Here is a 22,584-nt window from a genome sequence, read left to right on the forward strand (position 1 = left end):
TATTAGTGATAAATAATGCACTTCATTTTGTGTAGATAGAACATATTTAATCCTGATTGTACAGACCTTCAATTTAATAAGGGTCACGGCTGGATAAAATACTAATGTTTGGTAACTTAAAAGAAAAGATAAAAATGCATTTGTTTCAACATTAGTCCTCAACAGCTTTTTTCCCTATCTAGCCATGTTTGTCTTGATCAGCTGCTGAGGTTTTTTTTTGGGCGGGGGAATGCTGCCCCCTCCCCCTTTTTTCCTGTACTGTATTCTGTTGCATGAATATACTGAAACGAACAGAATAGTATAATTAAAGCAAACGTAAGTGGTAATACAAAATGAATTAGAATAGTTTCTGTGTGTAGTTTTCCAAATTCTAAAGATATGCACTAATTAATCTGGTGGCTGCAAAGATGCACCCAAGCAGGTACTTGCTGGCTCAGTTCCAATGTGACTTTTTTGTAGACACCTTGCAATGGAGAGCCACCCTCTTCCTTTGAAGAATATAACAGTGAGATCGTGGACAAACACCATTAAATAAAGTTACACCACCACCCCTGCTTTTCTTGTGTTGGCTCAAAATCAGAGTACCTCATGTACTTTTCATAAGGCTATGTGAGCTGTCTATGAAAAGTTACCATTCTTAAGAGATATGTAGGGAAACAAGTGAATATTACCAGGAATTATCAAGTGTAAGAAAAAGGCAATTCAGCGTAAGAATTCGTAGGCAGTTTCTTTAATAAAAAGCAACATGGGGGGGAAAAATATCAACTCACTGTGCAAAAACATTAAATACTACATTTTGTTTCTGTGTTAGCTAATATGCAAAGGCAAAATTCAAGGCTCAACACTGATTCATTTCTGTTATGAATTCCCTGTGTGTGAAGATGAGGGCGGTAGCTAGAGTAAAATCTAGTTTAGCAACTTCTATTTCCTTTACATATATATTGATACATTAGTTTTGACCTGCTTTGCTGCTGGTAATTCAGCTGCTTTCAACAGTTGGGTGTATATTGCCACTTGTGCCAAAAGTGAGTTTTTACAAGCAGTAGGTGAAAGTTTCCACTGCTAATGATATCCATGATGCATCTGATTTCACTTAAAGCAGGCATAGAATCCTGGTAGGAAATCTTGCCATAAGAGAGGGTAATCTGTGTGCGGGTAGTGCTGTGGTCTAAACCACTAGGCCTTTTGGGGTTGCCGATCAGAAGGTCGGAAGTTCGAATATATGCAATGGGGTGAGCTTCCGTTGCTCTGTCCCAACTTCTGCCAACCTAGCAGTTCGAAAGCATGCCAGTGCAAGTAGATAAATAGGTACCACTGCAGTGGGAAGATAAACGGCATTTCCGTGCGCTCTGGCACTCATCATGGTCTTCTGTGCTTGTAGTGGTTTAGTCCTGCTGGCCACATGACCTGGAAAGCTGTCTGTGGGCAAACTCTGGCTCCCTCGGCCTGAAAAGCAAGATAAGCACCGCACCTCATAGGTGCGTCTTTGACTGGACTTAACTGTCCAGGGGTCCTTTACCTTTTTTTTTTACCTAATCTTTGTGCTGTATATACAACACAGAAGCTTTAGCTAACCTGGTGGCAAAAGATGTTTTGGATTGAAACTCCCACCAGCCATGCGGGTTGGGGCTCTAGGTTGGAGCAAGCTGTAGTAGAAATGATAGGATCTGCTGGACCAGCTTAAGGGGGGCATTTATTTATTTGTTCGCATTTATAGCCCAACTTTTTCTCCAAGGAGTACAAGGTGGTGTATATGCTTTCCCCCCATCTCATTTAATCCCCATAACATCCCTGTGAGGTAGGTTAGACTGAAAGGCAAGGACTGGCCCCAGGTCACCCAGTGAGCTTCATGGCAGAGTGGGGATTTGAAGCCTGGTCTCTCAGCTCTTAGTCTGACACCATATTAACCACTATACTGCACTGGTATTATAGGACACATGTAAGCCAGGCTCAGGCTGCAATTCTGAACTCTCCTACCAGGGAGACAGTAGGGGGACTTTGTATCCTTTGAATGGTAGGCATTCATAGGATTGCACCATCAGCTTATTAAAAGAAACGACTGCAGACTTTACATAGCCTTAATGTATTTACAAGTATATTCACACATGGGAATGCTGGTGTTTTGACCAAACCATCTGTATACACCAGAAGACTTTTAGTACGTTTGTATCCTGTACATCTTCTGAGGAGCTCAAGGGCACATAAATGGCTTTCCTCCTCTGTCCCCAATTTGGTGTAATTACCCCATATCAACCCTGTAGGGTGGGGTAGGCTGAGAGATGTCTGACCTCAGTTCACATCATGGCTGAGAGGGGATTTGAACCCAGGTCTCCTGATCCAAGAAATACTCTAACCACTATACCACATCCCTACTGTGTGATCTGCTATGATTCAAAATAAAAGAAAGCTCTTTCAACAGGCACGTAGTACCTGTCTGCTTAGGAGAACCCTATGTGTTGGTTTCCCTCCCAGAATTCTGTTCTGCAGAGCCGTTTATTTTTGCACTCCACACTCTTTTTGCACAGTGGTTGATTGAGTGTGTGTGTGTGTGTGTGTGTGTGGTAGGAAGTAGGGAGGGAAGCATTCTGTCACATCTATAATATATATGGTCCTTGCATTCTGCATACTGATAATTATAAAGGTGCACCAAGTTATATTGGAGAAGCTGTTTAATCTGACATGAATTGGGTGTGTCTCCGTAGGCACCGTATTGGAGACATGGGTTCAGATCTCTGCTCGGCTATGTGTTTACTGTGTGGTCTTGGACACACATTTAGGATTCTCTGTCCCAGTTTAAACTCTAATAGTGATCATATATCTCATAGGGTTATTGGTATGCTGAATAAGTGAAAGTTTTTGTTTAAACACTAGTTGTGATGAGTAATAGGCTAGTAATGATCTTTCTTAAGAGTAACATGAAGGCTCTTGAGTGTGCTAATTTTTTTTAACATGGGAGCACTGGAGGTGGCATAAGGAAAGTTGCATAATGAGTTGTTCTTTCTCATGCCTACCTGCGTACATCGAGGGCCATTAAATTTGGACCATAGCCAGGCCTGATTGTAGATAACTATACCAAAGGTCCTTTGTAATTAGAACCTGTTTGAATGTATGTCATATACCCCACCACTGTTACGATGAAGGGCAGTATATCTATCAATCAATCAATCAATCAATCTTGCTTCTTTACTGTAATTTGCTCCCCTTTCAATTTCTAGAGCACAGTCGGTCCTTACAAGCCAAACACAGAAGGGATGGAAAGGAGGTAGTGTCCTCTCTTACTTGCCTAGTGAATGGAAGACTCATTCCCTCTCACTACTACAACCACCAATAAGATTGGGAGTGAAATGTGTAATTTTTAAATTATTGTTGTTGACTTGGCTTCTTTTCGTATTTACCAATAGCTTCCCTTCTTAATTCTAACATTCAGGGGATGGTAGGAACAGAAACAAGAAGAGCCCTGCTGGATCAGACTAAGCTAGTCCACCATTTTGTTCTCGCAGTGGCCAAACAGATAACTAACTGTGAGCAGTCCACAAGGCCAGTCGCACTCTCTTGCTTGTTTTCCCCTGAAGCTGGCAATCATGGGCAAACTACCTCTGATCCTGGAGGTATATATATAAAGCCCTCATCACTAGGAACCATAGTCCTCTATGAATTTGTCTAATTCCTCTTTAAATCTTCCCCAAGTTTTTGGCCACCATGGAACTTCGGTAGGTATACATAGGAGTTTGAGGACTGGGACCAAAGACCCTGAGGATTGCTTGATAGGATCCATGGTATTTTGCTATTGAGAATACCAAAGAGTGATTTACAGCATCAGCTGTCAAGGCAATTGTGCATGTACACATAATAAGCAATGAAGCATTGCTGAATTGTTTAGTTGTATGAAGTAGTTATTACTGATTTGTCTCCATAATCACTTATGTCTGCCTTCCTCTCTACTACTTTGCTGAGGAGTAAGCTGTCTTAATCCATTTATAACATTTTTGCATAATGAAAGTGTTCTGTGGTTTATATCTCCTCCCTGTTCCAGGAAACTACTATCACAATATACTGTTTATATGAATCACTCATGAAAAGAAACTTTGAGGTCTTCCTCTTACTTCCAAATATTGCTACTTTTCCTTGTTTGCATTTTTGAAAAAACAGAGAATGATATATTTCCCTCGGCTGTGGCCAGTAGGTTGTGTTAGCCTCAGCCACCAAAACTACCTGCAGCAATTTGTTTTACACACATGCACACACACATCATATTAACCCAGGCCCTGTTTCTCTTATAACCGGATCCTCTGACGGCATGCTGAAGATTAGATAAAATAGATTATTTGCCCCTTCACAGCTTCTGGTGAAATGTATTTAATCTCAGAAGTCAGTCTTCTTTTTCTTTTGATAATACTGTTTGTTAGTTTTTCAGAAGCCACTCCAGAACAGAATCTACACCTCACCCGTAAACACATAAGTAACAGTCTTAAATTGCTCTTATTGTGAATATAAGAGAAATTAAGGCCAGAGGTGTTGAAGGGGCTAACTTTTCAAGAATCCTTAATTGTTATGTTTTAATAAAATAAACAGTAAATTAAAATAAAATAGTCTTGCATCTTCAGTGGCAGTATAGTATGGAATGACTAAAAAGACACATTTTCCTAATTTCCCCTAAAGCTAGTCAGCAAGTTCCACGTAGCTGTTTATCTTGAACTGTAGTTGTTTGGTCCAGAAAAAAACTTTTGTTAGTTGATTCTGCTGAGTAATAAACCAGGGAGAGCCCTTTCTTCTGTATTGATCTGGCCAAACGCTAAAGTTGTCTGATGAGGCAATATGGTGCTGCAACCTGTGAAGAGTTTTCTGGTTGCAACCAGGGGCAGGGCCTTTTCAGCTGTGATTTCAGCCTCTTTGAAATCACCTCCACTCTGAGTTAAGGCAGTTGTCAATGCATTTTGGCATCTGCTAAAAACTTACTTTCTTTGATCTTTGCTTGATATTGATACTAGCTGACTGTAATAATATGATGCATCTGTTTTGGCCTAATATTGGGTATTGTTTTATTCATTCTGTCAGTAAGTTTTAATGTAATTTTAATGTATTTTTGTGCAGCAGCACCATGTGATGTTTAAATGAAAGGCGATCTACAAATAGCTTTAACAAAGAAAAAAACCTACTAATCTGTATAAATGGACCCTCAAAAGTGTCAGAAATTGTTGCCCTGATGCTAAATGTGGAGATTTTATCTGTGGCCCTCTGCGATGAGGTTGGCCTGTTAAACCAAAAACAACAAAAAAATGAAGCACCTAAACAACCTGTGAATTTATTATGGCATAGGCATTTGGAGTACTTCAAGTCTGATGTTTCTAAACTATCTTCATGTGTATGTAAAAAGCATAATTTATCTCAAGGTCACCAAGGAACGGATGATAGTCATAAGATCTCTATATTCCAACATTTGGTGTAGCCAGCACCAACCGTGGCTGTTAGAAGGTGTTCCAGTCTACCTATGGCATCATGTAAAAGCAAGTTTGGACCCAGAAGTACCCCAAACTACAAATTTGCTCTTTCAAGAAGAATGAAATCCCTTTCCCTTCAAGGCAGTCCTCCGCAGTTATCTGTCTTGTCTGGAAGGAGTTTATTCACCCACAGAGTCATCATAATCCAAATGTAAGTTCCAGAAAGAAGGGGTAGTCAACCTTTTTATACCTACCCCCCACTAATGCCTCCTTCTTGATGGTGAAATTTCCTTACCAGCCACCGGTGCTCGGTGGAAGGAGGATTCAGCTGGTGCCGTAGAACCCCCTACCGCCCACCTAGAATCCTGAAACGCCCACTAGTGGGCGGTAGGGACCAGGTTGACAACCCCTGGCATAGGCTTTCATGGACTACGGTGCACTTTATCAGGTGCACAAAGTGTTACACTCAGCAGGCATATATAGATATAAGTAGAGAGGAAGGAGAGGAAGAACTGAGCACTAAGGTTAGTTGAAGGAAATGCAATAAATGTATTCTGTGACAGTTGCATTAAAGCTTAAATGTATACATTTGTGTGGTAACACACAAATAGATCATCGGATTATCATCAATTACTGCCATTGTGAATGGCCACTATACTTATTTTGCATACATTTAAAGCTGCAATGCAATTGTCACAGACCGTATTTTTTTTGCATTTCGTTTCCGTCTGGCCTCACCATTTATATTTTTCTCTCTACACTCATATACCTGCCAACCAAGGATGCATCTGATGAAGCACTCTAGTCCCCTACTGGCTGTTGATGCTAGATGATTTTGCCTCTTTGAATGACATGCACAGTTGCTAATGCAGTATGCACTTCCTTTTAAAGTCAAAGTCTCGATTTCATTTCATTCTTTCACTGAATTTGAAATTGGTGCAGGTGCATAGGAACAGAAGGTGAACTCCAGAAGCCCTGAGGGGACGTCATTCAGATTGTGCCAGGCAGGTACAGTAATACCAGCGCTATCACCTCAATGCTAATCTGGCACCCTGGGTGTTTTTACTTATGTCATAGGGATTAGAAGAGATGGATGTCATGGATCACTTTGGCACAGATCTTAAACCATTTTTGAGAAAATAGTTAATGTCTGAAGCTTATATTTCTCCACATGTAGGGCAGAACAGGATTGGAGACTTAGCTCCCAGACTAACTCTCTGCCTAGCGTGCTAGTTGTCGACACACAGTTTTCATGTGTGAGAGACTACAAAACTCACGTGCATTTTGAAATGGTACAGTCAAGTCCAGGAAGGCTTTGAAGTTTAGAAAAAGGTTAGGGGACAAGATAGATGTTAATTTTGCATGGTGTGGAGCAAGTACACCTGTTCTTTCATAATAGTAGAACTAAAGGTAAAGGTAAAGGGACCCCTGACCATTAGGTCCAGTCGTGACCGACTCTGGGGTTCCGGCGCTCATCTCACTTTATTGGCCGAGGGAGCCGGTGTATAGCTTCCAGGTCATGTGGCCAGCATGACTAAGCCGCTTCTGGCAAACCAGGGCAGTGCACGGAAACGCCATTTACCTTCCCGCCGGAGCGGTACCTATTTATCTACTTGCCCTTTGACATGCTTTCAAACTGCTAGGTTGGCAGGAGCAGGGACTGAGCAACGGGAGCTCACCCCGCCGCGGGGATTCGAACCACCAACCTTCTGATCAGCAAGTCCTAGGCTCTGTGGTTTAACCCACAGCGCCACCCACGTCCCAATAGTAGAACTAGGGATCACCTAATTATAGATTTGGGATGGAAAAGGACGGTATTTCTTCACATAGCACTTACGGTAGTTAATATATGATATATGAAACTGACTCCTGCAGGAGGCAGTGATGGCCACCGACTTGGATGGCCTTCAAAGAGATAAATTCATGGAGGATAAAGCTATCAGTGGTTACCAGTCATGATGGTTATGCTCTGCCCATGACTGGAGGCAATATGCTTTTGAATACAGTACCTGTTGCCGGGAATCAAAGGAGGACGGTGTGCTATTGTGCTCAGGTCCCGCTTACAGGTTTCCCACAAGCATGTGGTTGACTACTAATTAGAAGATGCTGGACTAGATAGGCCATTGTCTTGAATCTAGCAGGCCCTTCTTAAGTTCTTGTGAAGCTGAGTGTTAGGCAGTTCAGGACTGGCAAAAGGAAGGACTTCTTCGCACGGCATGTAATTGAAATTTGCTGCCACAAAATGTGATGACCAATGACTTAAATGGCTTTAAAGGGGGATCAGGCACATTAATGGAAGATAAGGTTATGAGCAGCTGCTAGTCATGGTAGTTACATGATGGCTCTGGGAACAGAGGTAGTGTGCCTCTGCATATCTGTTCCTGTGGATGACTATGGACCTCATGTCCTGTCTGTGGGCTTTCCACAGGTATCTGGTTGGCCCACTGTGAGAAAGACTATATTGGAACACACAGTCCTTTGGTCTGATCTTAAGAAGACACCTGCTATTTTAGCTTCATGAAAATACAGCTCTGGGATGCTTGAACTTGAGGAACTATGATTTATTTAAATCAGGGTTTCCAAAATTAGATGTCCAGCTGTTTTTGGATTACAATTTCCATCGTCCCTGACCACTGGTCCTGCTAGCTAGGGATGATGGGAGTTGTAGTCCAAAAACAGCTGGAGACTCAAGTTTGGGAAACCTTGTTTTAAATCATGGTTCGTGGTAACAAGCCAGAAACAAACTGTTTTCAGATCCTGGCTGAAAACAAAACAGCCTTTAACAGTGATAACAGTTCAGATGTCTTAGGGTACCATTGCTACTTTAAAAATGATAGGGTGAATGATGAGAGGGAAGGAAGAGTACATAAGCCCATGGCTCACCATATACCATTCTAAAAGCAAGAAACCATGGTTTCCTGTTACATCTAAATCAAGCCTTTGTGCCTTCTGCTATTGCTATTGCTATAAAATATTCCCCCCCCCCACACACACCTGTGGGCAAGAAGCCACCGGTTCTCTTCCAAACACCCATACATTTGTAAATTCTGTAAATTGCCGTGGACCTTGTTCTCCCTCTTTCAGCTTAAATCTGTGATCTTGAACTAGTCTTGCTTCTGTTTTTGGTGCGGTGCCTAATACTCTGGTTGTGCTAAATGAATGCAAAACGGAGATAGTAGTCATCGTTCTTGCCATTATGCAAAGTTGTAATAGTAGTAACTTGCCATGTGTTCACGTAGGATTAAAGGATTCCCCCCTCACCCTGCTTTGATCATATGGGTAGGGCAGACAGGTGCCTATGCAAGCAACTACATTCCCAACTCTTTACCAGCATACAGGTCCATGCATGCATGCTACCTCTTACTTTGGTAGCAGATTTGTTTTTGATTACAGTAACACACTATTTTTAGCTACAAATTAATTATTTTTTTAAAAAGTGCACTGCTTTTGGTTAATGCCCATTTACAGTAAAAAAAAATTCTGCATTTGGGTTGTTCAGCTGCGTTGCTGTTGTTGTGTATAATTTTATTCTGTAACTAAAATAAACAGCTACTGCCTCAATTCAGTCTGCCCTGTTTATATGGTGACTTTATCCACAGTCAAGGTCAACCATTTCTGCGAAAGAGAGAGCTAAAGGGCATTCAACATCTTGGCGCTGTTTCGAATTTTCCTGGATTGGGCACTGATGGTTTCTTGCATGGCCTTGTCTATTTACTTAATTATAAAGGGGTAGCCGTGGTGCCTTCTTAGATGGAGTGATGAATTACTAAAGGAGGACACTAAAACTTTTTTTTAAAAGGGTGGGGAGGTACTTTAGGTAGAAGGTACTGGAATGGAGATTCTGTCTCTTAATCCAAGTTTAGGAGTATCCTGGGATAATGGAGAACAGGAATGTCACTCACCTTAATGAAACTGGCCTAGTTTATGGTTTGCAGGGATTGTGTGAATGTGCAGACTTCTGGTGTGGAGTCTGCAGTCACTTCACTCTTCCCTAGTCTTTTGAACTCCCACGGTTAGCATGCCATTTGAACCCGGACTCCCTCCTCGATAACCACCAGCTGTAGCCAAGAAAGATATTGAGTATAGCTTGTGGTTAGTTATGTTAAACAGCCATTGTATTTTTTTACCCAAGAGTGACATCAACTCTCAACATGAGAATGAGTGGTAGCCTTTTGCTTGTGGAATGCTCTCCACAGGGTGGCATACCTGGTGCCATCTTATCTATTTTTATGTGTCAGGCAAAGGCTTTCCTCTCTCTCCAGGCTTTTGGCCCTTAATTTGAATGGCATTTCAGGCATTTGTGGATTTCTTTCATAGGTTGGGATCTGTGAAACCAATCTTTTATCTCTGTAGGTTGGTTTTTAGGCTTTTATTGGTTGTATTTTTAAAAATTTGTTTTAATGTAAGTCATTTTTGTGAGGAAAGTGATTAGGGAAGAAGAAGAAGAAGCAGCAGCAGCAATATTTGAGAATTCATTTGTTAGACTATGAAACTGTTTGTGATAAGAATATATTATTTTGCAGTGCAAATTTATAATGTCTTCTCACAAGTAAGCCTCATAGTGGCTTTAATTCTGATGGTGGACTATATAGCTAAATTTGTATACTTTTGATCATTTGGGAAATAGAAGTTTTAGCCTTTCTGTCTTTCCTGACTGGGATGATTATTCTTTTTCAAAGCAATTCAAATGAGTCCACATTTGCTTCATGTCTGACACGTTTTGCAAATCTGGTGTGACACTGAACCAAACTTTTCTAACCCTTCTCTTGATTTGTCATTTGACTTGCAATTTTCCAGAATTTACTCAGATAAATTCCAGAGTACTAGCACCTTGGTAGAAATGGAGCTCCAGCTATCTTGAGGGAAATGCAATGGTTACCTTTAATTATATCGACAAGGACTGTGAAATACATTGGTTTTCCACAGACTTCAGTGGAAAATTTATCTTCGAATTCTTCCTGTATAAGCACTGCAGCACCAAACTTCTGCACGGAAACACTGTGCAATTTACATAATTTCTTTAAAAGAAACCTGATGTGTTTTTCCCTTTAGAAGAAAAGGGCTTTTGAATAGAATCTTAATTGTTCCATTTGTTCAAGGTTCCCCCTCCTCCTCTTTTATTTAATCCATTTTGAGGGCTTATTTCAAGAGCTTCAAGACAAAGGTAGAAAAACAGTTAAACAAGATACAGACCTTCTCGTAGCCTCAAATTGCACCCAGAGTAAATGGATGTCCAACCTCAGTCCCCTTCACTTCACCTCCAAGTAATTGCAACTATAGTACAAAGAGCCAAATTGTTTAAGTTTCCAACTGGGTTGGCTTTGCATGTTTTGAAGTTCCATCTGCGCTAACGTTTTATTAATGTTACTTGATACAAATTCAACCTACCAATTTCAGGCACTGAACCTCTACTTTCTTGCCCAATCAAACCTCCTAGATCGTTCTCCCATGTCCCCAGTATGTAGATCACCTTTCCCTAGACAGTTCATTAAGAACTAGCCATAGCAAGAATACCAGTGCTTTTTAATTTTTCCTTATGAAAGCATACTGGTGTTGCCTCCAAAAATTGAAGCTATCCTGTCTTTCCTGAATTCGCAGAAAATGTGAAGCGATTCAGGGGCTCCTAAAAAAATTTATGTGTTAAATGTTGGTTCTCTGTCTTGCTTGCCAGTCTTCTTTTGCCAGCTCGAAGTTGGAACTGCTCTAGAAATGTTCCGTGTGGAAACGAAAGAGGAAGACAAAGCTATCTCCATCACGAAGGAGGTTGGCTAGAAGGCCAGACTTTTCAAATTCCAGAGGGAACAAGTATGACTGCAGGAGCAGAGGGATCTTCCAAACTGCTGACTGCACCTTGCATCTGATAAAGATGGAAACAGGCACCAAGAATGATGCCATACATCCTCTTCAGGACTGGGAAATCTCATAAGCAATAATAATAATAATAATAATAATAATAATAATAATAATAATTTATTATACCCCGCCCCTCTGGCTGGGTTTCCTCAGCCACTCTGGGCAGCTTCCAACAAAATATAAAAATACAATAGTCCATCAAACATTAAAAGCTTTGCTAAACAGGGCTGTCTTCAGATGTCTTCTAAAAGTCTGGTACCATATTTTTCGCCCCATAGGGTGCACCGGCCCATAGGGCGCACCTAGTTTTTTGGGGGGGAAATAAAGAAAAAAAATATTATTTCCCCCCCAGGCGCGGGGCTGGGGAAGCCCGAGCTTCCCCCAACCCTGCCCCCAGAACAGGCTGCTATCCACAAGCCTAGGGAGCCCGGCGGAAAGTCGCGCCGGTCTCCCCAGGCTTGTGGATATCTGCCCGAAGCTCGGGGTGCGCTCCGCTGCGTGCCCCAGGCTTTGGGATGCAGGCAGCTCTCCGGAAACCTTGGGAGACTGGCGGGAACTCTCCCGGGCTCCCAAGGCTTGCGGGTAGCTTCCTGAAGCCTGGAGAACAAGAGGGGTCGGTGCGCACTGACCCCTCTCGCTCTCCAGGCTTCAGCGAAAGCCTGCATTCGCCCCACAGGACGCACACATATTTCCCCTTCATTTTTGGAGGGGAAAAGTGCGTCCTATAGGGCGAAAAATACGGTAGTTGTTTTCTCTTTGACATCTGATGGGAGGGCATTCCACAGGGTGGGTGCCATTACCAAGAAGGCCCTCTGTTTGGTTCCCTGTAACTTGGCTTCTCGCAGCGAGGGAACCACCAGAAGGCACTCGGTGCTGGACCTCAGTGTCCAGCATATGGCAAAAATCCTGCACAGATGCCTCAGTGTTTATAAGGCAATTTCAATTCCACTGTGGCAACCGCAAGGTGTTTCTTTCATTGGGTAACTCGCCTCTGTTCTCAGTTGCATGCTATTGTTCATTCTACACCTATTTTGTTTGCCTGTACTGTATTGCAGTTAGAAACATAAACTGCCTTAAACCTTATTTATTCATCTAACCCAAGGGTTGTCAACCTGGTCCCTACTGCCCACTAGTGGGCATTTCAGGATTCCAGGTGTGTGGTAGGGGGTTCTACGGCACAAGCTGAATCCTCCTTCCATCGAGCACTGGTGGGTGGTAAGGAAATTTCACCATCAAGAAAGATGCATTAGTGGGTGGTAGGTATACAAAGGTTGACTGCCCCTGATCTAACCCAATGCTCCTGTACTCTGAGTCACAGTGCCAGCACCCTGTTCTCCCAGTGGTCAGCCAGATTGCCTGTGGGAAGCATGCAAGCAGGACTTGAGCACAAGAGCCTTACTGTGGTTTCCAGCAGCTAGTATTAAGAAACATACTGCAGAGCTCCTCTTCAGGAAGGTTTCCCAGGAGACACCTTGAAACAAGTGTTCATTAAAAAGCAATTATTTGGGCCTCACTCATCTTGGCAATTTTACACCAGTAACTGATTCAGCATTTTGGGGCAAGGTAGAACTCCAAAGTATGACAGGCGTTTCTTTATAGTGGCTCCGAGAACATAGCTCCAGAATGTAGTGTTGGGGAGACTATTCTTCTCTTTGGTGGGAGTAAGTTTCAAAGTGTCTCAGATACCGCTTTTTAATACTTACAAAGAATTTCTAGTAAAGTCAGTTGAAGTCATGGAGTGCACTGTCATCAATATGAAAATGGCAGCCACCCCTGTTTTCCTTCTTTTATTAAGGTATGAACCTTACATTCTGGAACTTGCATGTGGATTATGACTCTGTGGGTAAATAGACTCCTTCCAGACAAGACAGATAATTTTGGAGGACTGCCTTGAAGGGATAGGATTTCATTCTTCAAATTTGTAGCTTAGGGTACTTCTAGATCCAAACTTGCTTTTACATCATGCCATAGGTAGACTGGAACACCTTCTACCAGTCACGGTTGGTGCTGGCTATACCAAATGTGGGAATATAGAGGTCTTATGACTATCATCTGTTCCTTGGTGACCTTGAGATAAATTATGCTTTTTACATACACATGAAGATAGTTTAGAAATATCAGACTTGAAGTATTCCAAATGCTGTGGCACCATAGATTTATATAAAGATATGTTATTTGCAGTTTTATTTTTGATTCTACTGCAAATGAAATGATATCTTACATGAAATAACATCTTTTTGTAACTGCCACAGACAGGAGAGACATTTTCTTTCAGCTGTCGACCATGACTCCAAGATCTTTTTCCTGATTGGCCACAATCATTTCTGACCTCCTTCGTCTATATGTGTAGTTGGTATTTTTTTTTGTCCAAATGTGCCTCATTTTATACTTTTTACATTTGACCTCATTTGCCATTTCGATGCTCGTTCACCTGGTTTGGAGAGATTCTTTTAGGACTCCTTGAAATTCTTTTTGGTTTTTACCATCTTGAATATTTGGTATCATGAGAAAACCTGGACAATTCACTGCAGACTCAGTTCATTTATGAAGAAGTGTAAAAAGCAGTGGTTCCAAAACAGATCTTCTTAGGACCCCACTTCTTGCATTCCTCCAATGTTGTCATGCAAAGGGCGGGTCTTGGCAAAGGGAGGAACTGGTTCTGCATGATTTGTTTCACACTAGGACTTTCTGCTACATGCAAACTAGGCTATTATCTTTAACCTTTCATTATGGGATTGCTTATTTAGAATTGTGCAATATCCACAGCAAGGTCATACCCAATTTTCCTAGATCAGGAACTGTGGCTGAGAGAAAGTAACTTTCCATGGACTACATCCGAGTTGCACCCTATTTACTAGAGTGCTTACGTTTCAGGTGCATTGCTTGGAGGACCCTCCTATAAATCAATAGAATCTTAGAGTTGGAAGGGACCACAAGGTACAACTAGTCCAAGCCCTTGTAACGCAGGAATCTTTTGCCCAAATGGAGTTTGAACCCGTGACCCTGAGATTGAGAATCTCAAGCTCTACCAAATGTAGAAAGGGAAGAAATAGAAACAATCCACTGTATTCTATTCTATTCACTTTGCGATTATTATTACAGAGGCTATGTACAAGTACGCTGGAAGGATTAGAGACATACCTGTTGGGCATTTAAGCTCTATGCAAATGTAAGCATATTAGGGAGGAGCAGGGATTGTGTGAATGCCAGCCACTCCGATCTCTACCCTTCTAGCACAGATGATGTTTGCCTATTTCACTTCTCATTTGCATAGGGCCTATATGCATGAACTGAATCCTCACCACTGGAGAAGGCAAGTTGTGTGATTTGTGTTTGTTCACAAAGGCTTTTTTGCAAGGATGATGGCCAACCTATAGGTGCTAAAATGGACAGATGGACCGGGACAGCCAGCTCGTTCTTAGTAACTCCCCTCTCAGAATACTAGTGCAGCCTGAAGCTTTTGCTTTCTAGGAATGTTAGTTCTTTTCTGTTTATTATTCTTTTTTAAACGTTGGGTTGTCAAAATTTGTTGAAGGTGGCATCTTTTATTCCCCTTTTCTTTAAATGTGGGTCAACAATCTCTTGAACTTCCTAAAGAAGTAAAAAAATATAACAGGAGGGTAATTACTGATAGGGATGCTACTCTGTGACAGTTGTGCTAAGTGCAATGGCCTTGCATACAGTGCATACAATTAAAAATGCTATGATACTTTGGTGACCTGAATGTTAAACAATTTCTAAGCAGTGCAAATGCCTGGGGTGATCCATATTCTCTTAAGGATAATTTGGTCAAGTTATGGAAGGTCTCGGGTTTTCTCCCCTCAGAAACTCTTGAGGATATTAAGCTTCTACTCAATTAGAGCAGTCCAGAATGCGCTGTAATTATTGAAACAAATAACAGGTACACCTAAAAGTGTTTAATAGCTGAGAATTGCTACCAAATATCACAATTTGTTCCCAAGTTATTTCTGTCTCTTTGTTTTATTTAGGCAGACTTCTTTTCTTGAACTTGGTACTTGGTCTCGCAAACTGGACCTTCTTCTTTGCTTTTCCTTTTATTTTATTTTTATCTTTCTGTTTGTTGCTACCACATCTTCTGCATCCTTTGCTTTGTTTTTAAGGGAATACAACTTACCTTGATTATTTTTGTTTCTAGCTAAACATATTGTTGATCATAAAGATATTTACTTTGTTCTTCCTGTTTTACTCCCAGGTTCTCTGCTTTGATTTAAAATACGATCTGTAAAATAAGATCTGTGTACGGTCTTCTGAGAGTTTAAAGCACCTCACTTCTGCTATCACCAATCACCAATCAATACAGTAAATAATTTATATAGCAATATGCAAGGTTGGCCTGTGCTTGTCATCCCCACATTAGGGGTGCGCGTGTGTGGTAAGAAGGCATTATCTGAAAGCTGTGAGGTTGCCTCACACCAACCAGTGAATGTATGTCTGAGCTGCAAACCAACCACAATGGGAAGTCAGAATTCATTTTTGACTTGCTGACTGTAGTCAGTTTGAGTGAAGCAAACCATGATTCTTGATTTGGATGTAACTCTAAGCCAAGGTACGGTGTTTGTTGTTCCCAGACAAGTTAGGGGAGGAGGAAAGTAGGAGTCATCTCCACATTCATGGTAAACCCATTAATTATGGTTTGCCATGACCTGCAAACTGGTTCATTGTTCCCTTGATCAATTGCTGCTTTCAGATTTTTTTTTTTTAAACTTCAAAGGAGCTCTTTGTCATGTGATCTCCAGCCGTCCCATAATGAATTTGATAACATCATAATGTGATTGGCTACATGGAGACATTGCTGTTGGTAAATGGAGGTGGGAGAGGAAATGTTTCCCCAGTAAAACCAGTGTGACCAGTTGCCACGGAATATGCGTGAGGGTGTGTTTTTGGATGCCTATCCCGTTGGAAGTAAAGCATTGTTCTCATATCTGTATTCTGATGTGGACACGAATGCACACCATTGTTCTGCAGACTTTGTTGCCTCAGTGAACTCTCCTCTCTTTTCCTACAATAGACATCCATTCGTGAATAGCTGGGTGCCTTTTTGGTAAACTTTTGTATTATTTTTTTAAATCATTTAAAAAGGGATGCATTTTGCGGGGCAGAAAATGTTCATGAAATGTACAGTCTATTTTGCCTCGGCATTATTAGTTTTACATGGAGCAGTGAATGAGATATTGCCTGTGAACATTTTGACTCTTTCAGGACACTCTCATTGTGAATGTGTGTGCTTGAAGGGGAAAAAAGAGGGTGGTGTGAGATAACAGCCATTTTTCACCCCCTCACCCTTTACACCCATTATCTGATTCTTTTCAGCTAACCCAGCATCTAGAGTGCAAGCTGGTGACTGCCACAGTATGTCTGAGAGATGGGCTAAATGCATTGCAATTTGATTCTGCCCCAAGGATCTTGGATGTTGTCATGCATTTGTCAATTCTGGGAGTGAGTTACTAATGAACTCAAGTTTCCCCACTTACTATCTCTTGTCTTAAATTATTTCTGCGCTTCAGAATCCCGTTTCTGACATTCTTTCAAAATGCAATAAGAAAAGTCAAAAATGCTGTAGTCTGCAGACTCTGACCCCTGCTCTGTAGTTTTTGCTTCTCTTAGCTATTAATCTAGCTGAAATTGCTGCTTTTGACTGTATTCTCATTTTATAATGCAAACACTTGTTATCTTTGCCATACAACAGTGTAAAGATACCCAGCATGGGTCTTTGCTCAGCCTCCAAAGAAGATTATTGCTGAGATATCTGTGCGCCTGCCTGCTTATAGTTCTGAGAAAGCTTGAGGGAAAGAATTGATTACTATTGGTAACTTAATTTACCGCAAACTACAGAGACACAAAGAGAAAGCTACTTCAAAAGCTTTTGGTTTTTACAAAAGGATATGCTCTAACTGTATTTCAGCAGTGTAGGATTTCAGCCACTTTCTTTAATATGGATTTGTGCGAAAGTAGTTGTGTTAAGACAGAAGGAAATGATAAGAATCTGAGGATTAAGATGTCAGATGAGAAGGGCAGTTGAGTGGCATGAAGCTGAGCGATGTTCAACTCTAACAAGCTTTCTTATAAACATACCCTGATTCCTCACCTAATTGCAGGTTGTCAGTGCTCTAGATGCTCAGCTAACTGGGTTGGTTGGCTTTAAAAAAAAAGTTCTTGGTTCTCTAACCATTGTTAATAGTTCCGATTTATTTTTAGATCGACGTTGTTCTAACATTCCCTCTCCCTCCCTTTTAGCACACAATCCATTCTATGGGCTGCTTTTTAAAATTTCTTGCTTAATTTTAATGGAAATGTTGCAAGCTGACATTCCTGCAGCATGCGTTACTCGATTTGGCTGACAATATTGGCAAAAGGAATAACCGAATTATTATTCAGTCATGGGTTTTTAACAGCCGCGAAGCAAGTGGATGTTAACTAAATGATGCAGTTTATTCCTTTCGTTCTTGCTGCCAGCTTGCCTATTGCAGAGAGACTGCCAGCTTTAAGTAAAGTGGTACCCAGATGGCAGTCGCATGACGCCCACTTGGTTACAGAACCTAAGCAGGGAATAACTCGGCAGCCAGAACAAGCTGTGGGTCAATTGAGGGGGAATGCCTGTTGCTTCACAGTTTTTGCATATGTAAATCTGTTAATGTTATGTCAGTGTTGTGCGGTCTAAACACAAGCGTTGCCTTTCTCTGGGGCCCAGATGAACTTGGACGGCAGCCCAGTTAATGAGGATCTAAGAGAGTAGCTTTTGAGAAGGCTGCTGCAGCCTGCTTCCTCAGTGTGAACTCATTGCTTCCTGGACGCACTCGTTTTTCTCCTTAGCTGAAGTTTTTGCATGTAGGAAGTTCCCCTTGATAGGCTGACTCCATAATAGGATACGCAGACTTAAGATTTTATAAGGCTGGGCAAAGAGATTGTAGGAGTGTGCGCCGTGCATCTATTTTTAGTTCCCCAGCACTGAAGACAATTCATTTGGCCCGGGCTGTGTCTGCTTCTCTCACACTTTCTCTGTCTGACACACTTCTGCACTCTTTTCATCAACTACAGATGTGGCACACAGCCGTCTCAGAAAAGTCATGAACTGTGTCGTCTGCGCAGTTTTAACAGCCAACATCTGTTGCAGCAGCCTGATGGAAGCGGCATGGAAACAATTTTAAGGGAAAGCTCTAAAGTGTTTTAACTTTTGTCTATCATTCTGGCCTTTGGAGGTAATTATTTGCAAATAATTGCATCAGTAGATAGGCTATAAAAATCAGATTGCAAATCCATTTGCCCATTAACAATTGAGGCGGGGCGGGGCGATATAGGTAAAAAGTTTTACTGTTGTTGTTTAGGATTGGTAGCTATTAGAAATCTGCTAAGAAGAAAGGAAAGCAAGGTTTCTCCTCAAATATCCGCAAGAGGCAGGAGCCATAAACTGTGGTGCAAGTTAAAGGCTAAAAGTTAGCCGTTGCATTGGTGAGCAAGCCAAAGAAAATGATCCAGAAGGTATTGTAAAATTTATAACCCAGGTGAAAGGCATTAAATATGTTCATTTTTGGTGAAGTAAAACTTTCTAATGTAAACCAGTTTGCAAATTTATATTCATTGCTCAGTACTTCTTAAAAAAATTAAGGGTCCAATCCTGCTAAATCTTGCTTGCTTGCATAATCCCATTGGGTTTTTCTTGTGCGAATAATCACTTGTAGGAACAAGAACTGGGACTGTATAGATTATTATATAGCCTAACAGGCATGGCTTGATTTCTTTCTCTTTACGTAATGTGGGCTGCATTTCAGTTTATTAGATTTAGTATAAATTTTCAAAAGCACCATAGTGATTTAGGGGCTTGGGCCATCCAATTCTAAAATACCTATGGTGAGATTTATAAAAACAGAAATGAAAATTTTGATTTGTCCTAGGGCTGGATTCAGCTATGTTGATGTGCTAGGTGAATCAGTGCAGTGAGTCCCTCCCCCCACACAACAGGATTTCCCCCCTCTCCCTGTGCACCCCTGTACTCTGTCCATATCTGCTCTGATGGGTTGGGAGAGCTCTCAGAACAGTGTGAGGGAGGAACATCCGCCTTAATGTGCCATTGAATTCCACCCCTGGAGTCTTTATATAAAATGTTCAGATCCTGAGCAACTAATTCCTTGGAAAATTTTATCCAACCTGTCAATGGAACTTGGTGGATAAGTCACACTTACTGGCAAAGAATCAGCATGGGGTAGTTTATGTGCACATTACCTTTTCAGGGGGATTTGACATCTGTGCTGTGGTTGGTGTCATCTGTCATTGTAGAGGCTTTCCAGTGATACACAGTACTGCTAGCTATTGCTGACCAGTCAGCTAACCTAAGGGATACAACCATATGGGCAAGATTCAGATTCTTACGTGTATAAAGACTCCCATCTTCTGGGGAATGAAGCATTCTATGTGTGCATGTTGATGGGCTCTCAATATTTCTGTTGTTCCAAAGAAGAAAATAAGGGGCTCAATCAGTGTTGTATTCAGGTTTGGTTTTGTTTTTTTTACTGTGGGTTCCCTTCTCACCACCACCATTAGGAATGTTAGAAGAGCCTGCTACATCTAGTCCAGCATCCTGTTCTCACAGTGTTGTTGTCGTTTAGTCAACCAGATACCAGTGGGAAGCCCACAAGCAGGTTCTGAGCGCACCAACACTTTGCCCTTTTTTGCCTTGTATTTTTGGCCTCAGTATCCATTGGGAGGGACACAGGTGTTGCTGTGGGTTAAACCACAGAACCTAGGATTTGCCGATCAGAAGGTCGGCAGTTTGAATCCCTGCGATGGGGTGAGCTCCCGTTGCTCGATCCCTGCTCCTGCCAACCTAGCAGTTCGAAAACACATCAGAGTGCAAGTAGATAAATAGGTACCGCTCCGGTGGGAAGGTAAACGGCAAAGCTCTGGTTCGCCAGAAGCAGCTTAGTCATGCTGGCCACATGACTCGGAAGCTGTATGCCTGCTCCCTCGGCCAATAAAGCGAGATGAGCGCCGCAATTCCCAGAGTCGGTCATGACTGGACCTAATGGTCAGGGGTCCCCTTACCTTTACCTTTATCCATTGGGATGGGGTGGGTGATAGAAGCTGTCACTCCTGCTACTCTCTCCTATCATAGCTTTCCTAGTTAAAGGAGGTGGGTACGCTCCCTGAAGCGACATCTAGGAAGCTCTGACGGTTGGCTGCGGTCTCCTTATGAATCGATGATGAAGGGTGAAAAGAGGTTCTGTGGCCCCAGCCACTTTCCTCTGAGGGAGTGCTGTCCTCATCTTCAAATATGTTTCACGCCTTTTGTGTGTACTCTTCAGCAAAAACTGTTCAACCCTTACCATTGGTTTCGGAGGGCTAGCTTTGTTCTTTTATTTTCTTCTTTTTTAAAAAAGTTCAAGGCTCCAGTCCTATGCACACTTAACCTGAGAGTAAGGTTCGAAGAACACACTAGGTCTGAGCAGGCACGCATAAGATTGTGCTGCAAAACACCTGTGAATGGTTTTTAATTTTTTTGGGGTCTTATAAATGTGATATGAAACGTAAAGGAAAATGAAAACGTGCAGCTAAACAATGGATTCTGCCATCTCCCCCCCCCCCTTTAAATGTGCTGGTGATCTACTAAAGTGACATTAATAGTCCTGAAAGTACAGTTTTGGCTGATAGGAATATTCCCCCATTCATTGGTCTCCTCCAGCCTCAGTAGTTTCAATGACATTTGCTAGCATGGCACTCAGGAGAGGTGCCTGGATGCCTACTAGCATTTCAAGTCAATAGGCTTTGTTCTCTGGAACCAGATGGGTCTCTGCAAGTTTCTTTTCTTCTTCATTCGTTTTAGAAAAAACTTTTATCCCATGCAATGTAATATGATCTTCAATATAGCCAGACATCTATCTGAATATTTACAATGTGGGAATAAACTCAAGGTTGAGGATATGGACCAGCAAGAAAAGACCGAATTCTATAAAGCACTTTAGGAGCTTCACAAAAGGTTTACCACTTAGAGAAATCTCATCATTCATGCCATCACTTTAGGCCTTGGCAATAACTTGTCTAGTATCCTCATGTAGTTTGAGCTAAAGTTTTTCAAAGACCTGCAGCAAATTGCTAATATAATCGAGGTAAATCAAACCATGCGGTGGGTTGGATATGGTGCATCAGTTCCATATATTAATAGTGCACTGCAGAACTCCACACCAAGTCAATAATTGAGCAAATGGAATGTTGTGTTAGCAGAAATGGCGTATGTGTTTCGTTTGGACTGGAGGAAGAAGAACAGCATTTTCTTGGGGATGTCCAAATAAATCCGTCTGATATACATTATTACTCTTTACTTCACTCTCAGTTATTCTATGAGCCTAGTTATTGTTTGTAGCCATATTGTTTAATTTCCTGTGTTTTAAAATTATTGCCCTCCTCTCTATTTAGAACCCCACCACACACTGCTGTAGTTGCGCCTAGCACCTAGTCTGACATGGTAAGATAAATGTCTCTGCACCCCACCAATTGCCAGAGGGCCCTGCTTGTTCATTAGGGAAATAGTTGCCATGTATGTTCCAATCATTTCAGTGTAGTGTGCACAGGAACCCTGAAGGACAGGATAGAAGATAGGAAGAACTTACTGGTCCATCTAGTCCAGGCATAGGCATACTCGACCCTCCAGATGCTTTGGGACTACAACTCCCATCATCCCTAGCTAACAGGACCAGTGGTCAGGGATGATGGGAATTGTAGTCTCAAAAACGTCTGGAGGGCCGAGTTTGCCTGTGCCTGATCTAGTCCTAGTGGCAAACCAGAGGCCTATGAAAAGTCCAGAAGGAGGACCTGAGTGATTTAATGCTAAATAATGGATATATGACATGGATCTACCTTCCAGCTGCCATATACCTCTTGTATGTAGAAGAGGGGAGAGTCAGATGCCATTCTGAGAGAGTCAGATGCCATTCTGAGAGAGTCAGATGCCATTCTGAGATGCTGACAGGCTGACTGTGTCTGCAGCAACTTATTGCAGCCTGTATCACAACTGGTGTCTGATTGCAAAGAACACGGGTTGGGTTCTGTAGTCCCCAGAACAGCACCAGTTGCCTCCTTCATAACTGCTGAATTCTTTGCACATGGACGTTCGTATCCACAAATACTGATTGCAGATTTACAGTAGACATAGGCCCTGAACCCAATCAATCAATCAATCAATCAATCAATCAATCATCCTATCAATGTTACACATTTATATATTGTAAGAATGTGTATACGATTCTTCAGTTGCACTCCCAGAAGGGTTTATAAAAAGTTGCTG

General features: G+C 41.8%; 1 protein-coding gene across 13 annotated transcripts in view; it reads left to right on the plus strand.

The window, feature by feature from the left end:
* Nucleotides 1-22,584, plus strand: part of FOXP1 (forkhead box P1) — a 513,657-nt gene that overhangs the window by 18,187 nt on the left and 472,886 nt on the right. The window contains exon 1 of one of the 13 annotated variants that reach the window (XM_081901946.1): nucleotides 16,333-16,353. The exons of the other annotated variants lie outside the window; for them this stretch is intronic. The gene's annotated coding sequence lies outside the window, so the exon portion shown is untranslated. Of the gene's footprint in view, nucleotides 1-16,332; nucleotides 16,354-22,584 lie in introns of those variants that run through there. 13 annotated transcript variants of the gene reach the window in all.

This window comes from Podarcis melisellensis, assembly GCF_964234715.1.
Source record: "Podarcis melisellensis genome assembly, chromosome: 2".
In the NCBI taxonomy this organism is placed as follows: domain Eukaryota; kingdom Metazoa; phylum Chordata; class Lepidosauria; order Squamata; family Lacertidae; genus Podarcis; species Podarcis melisellensis.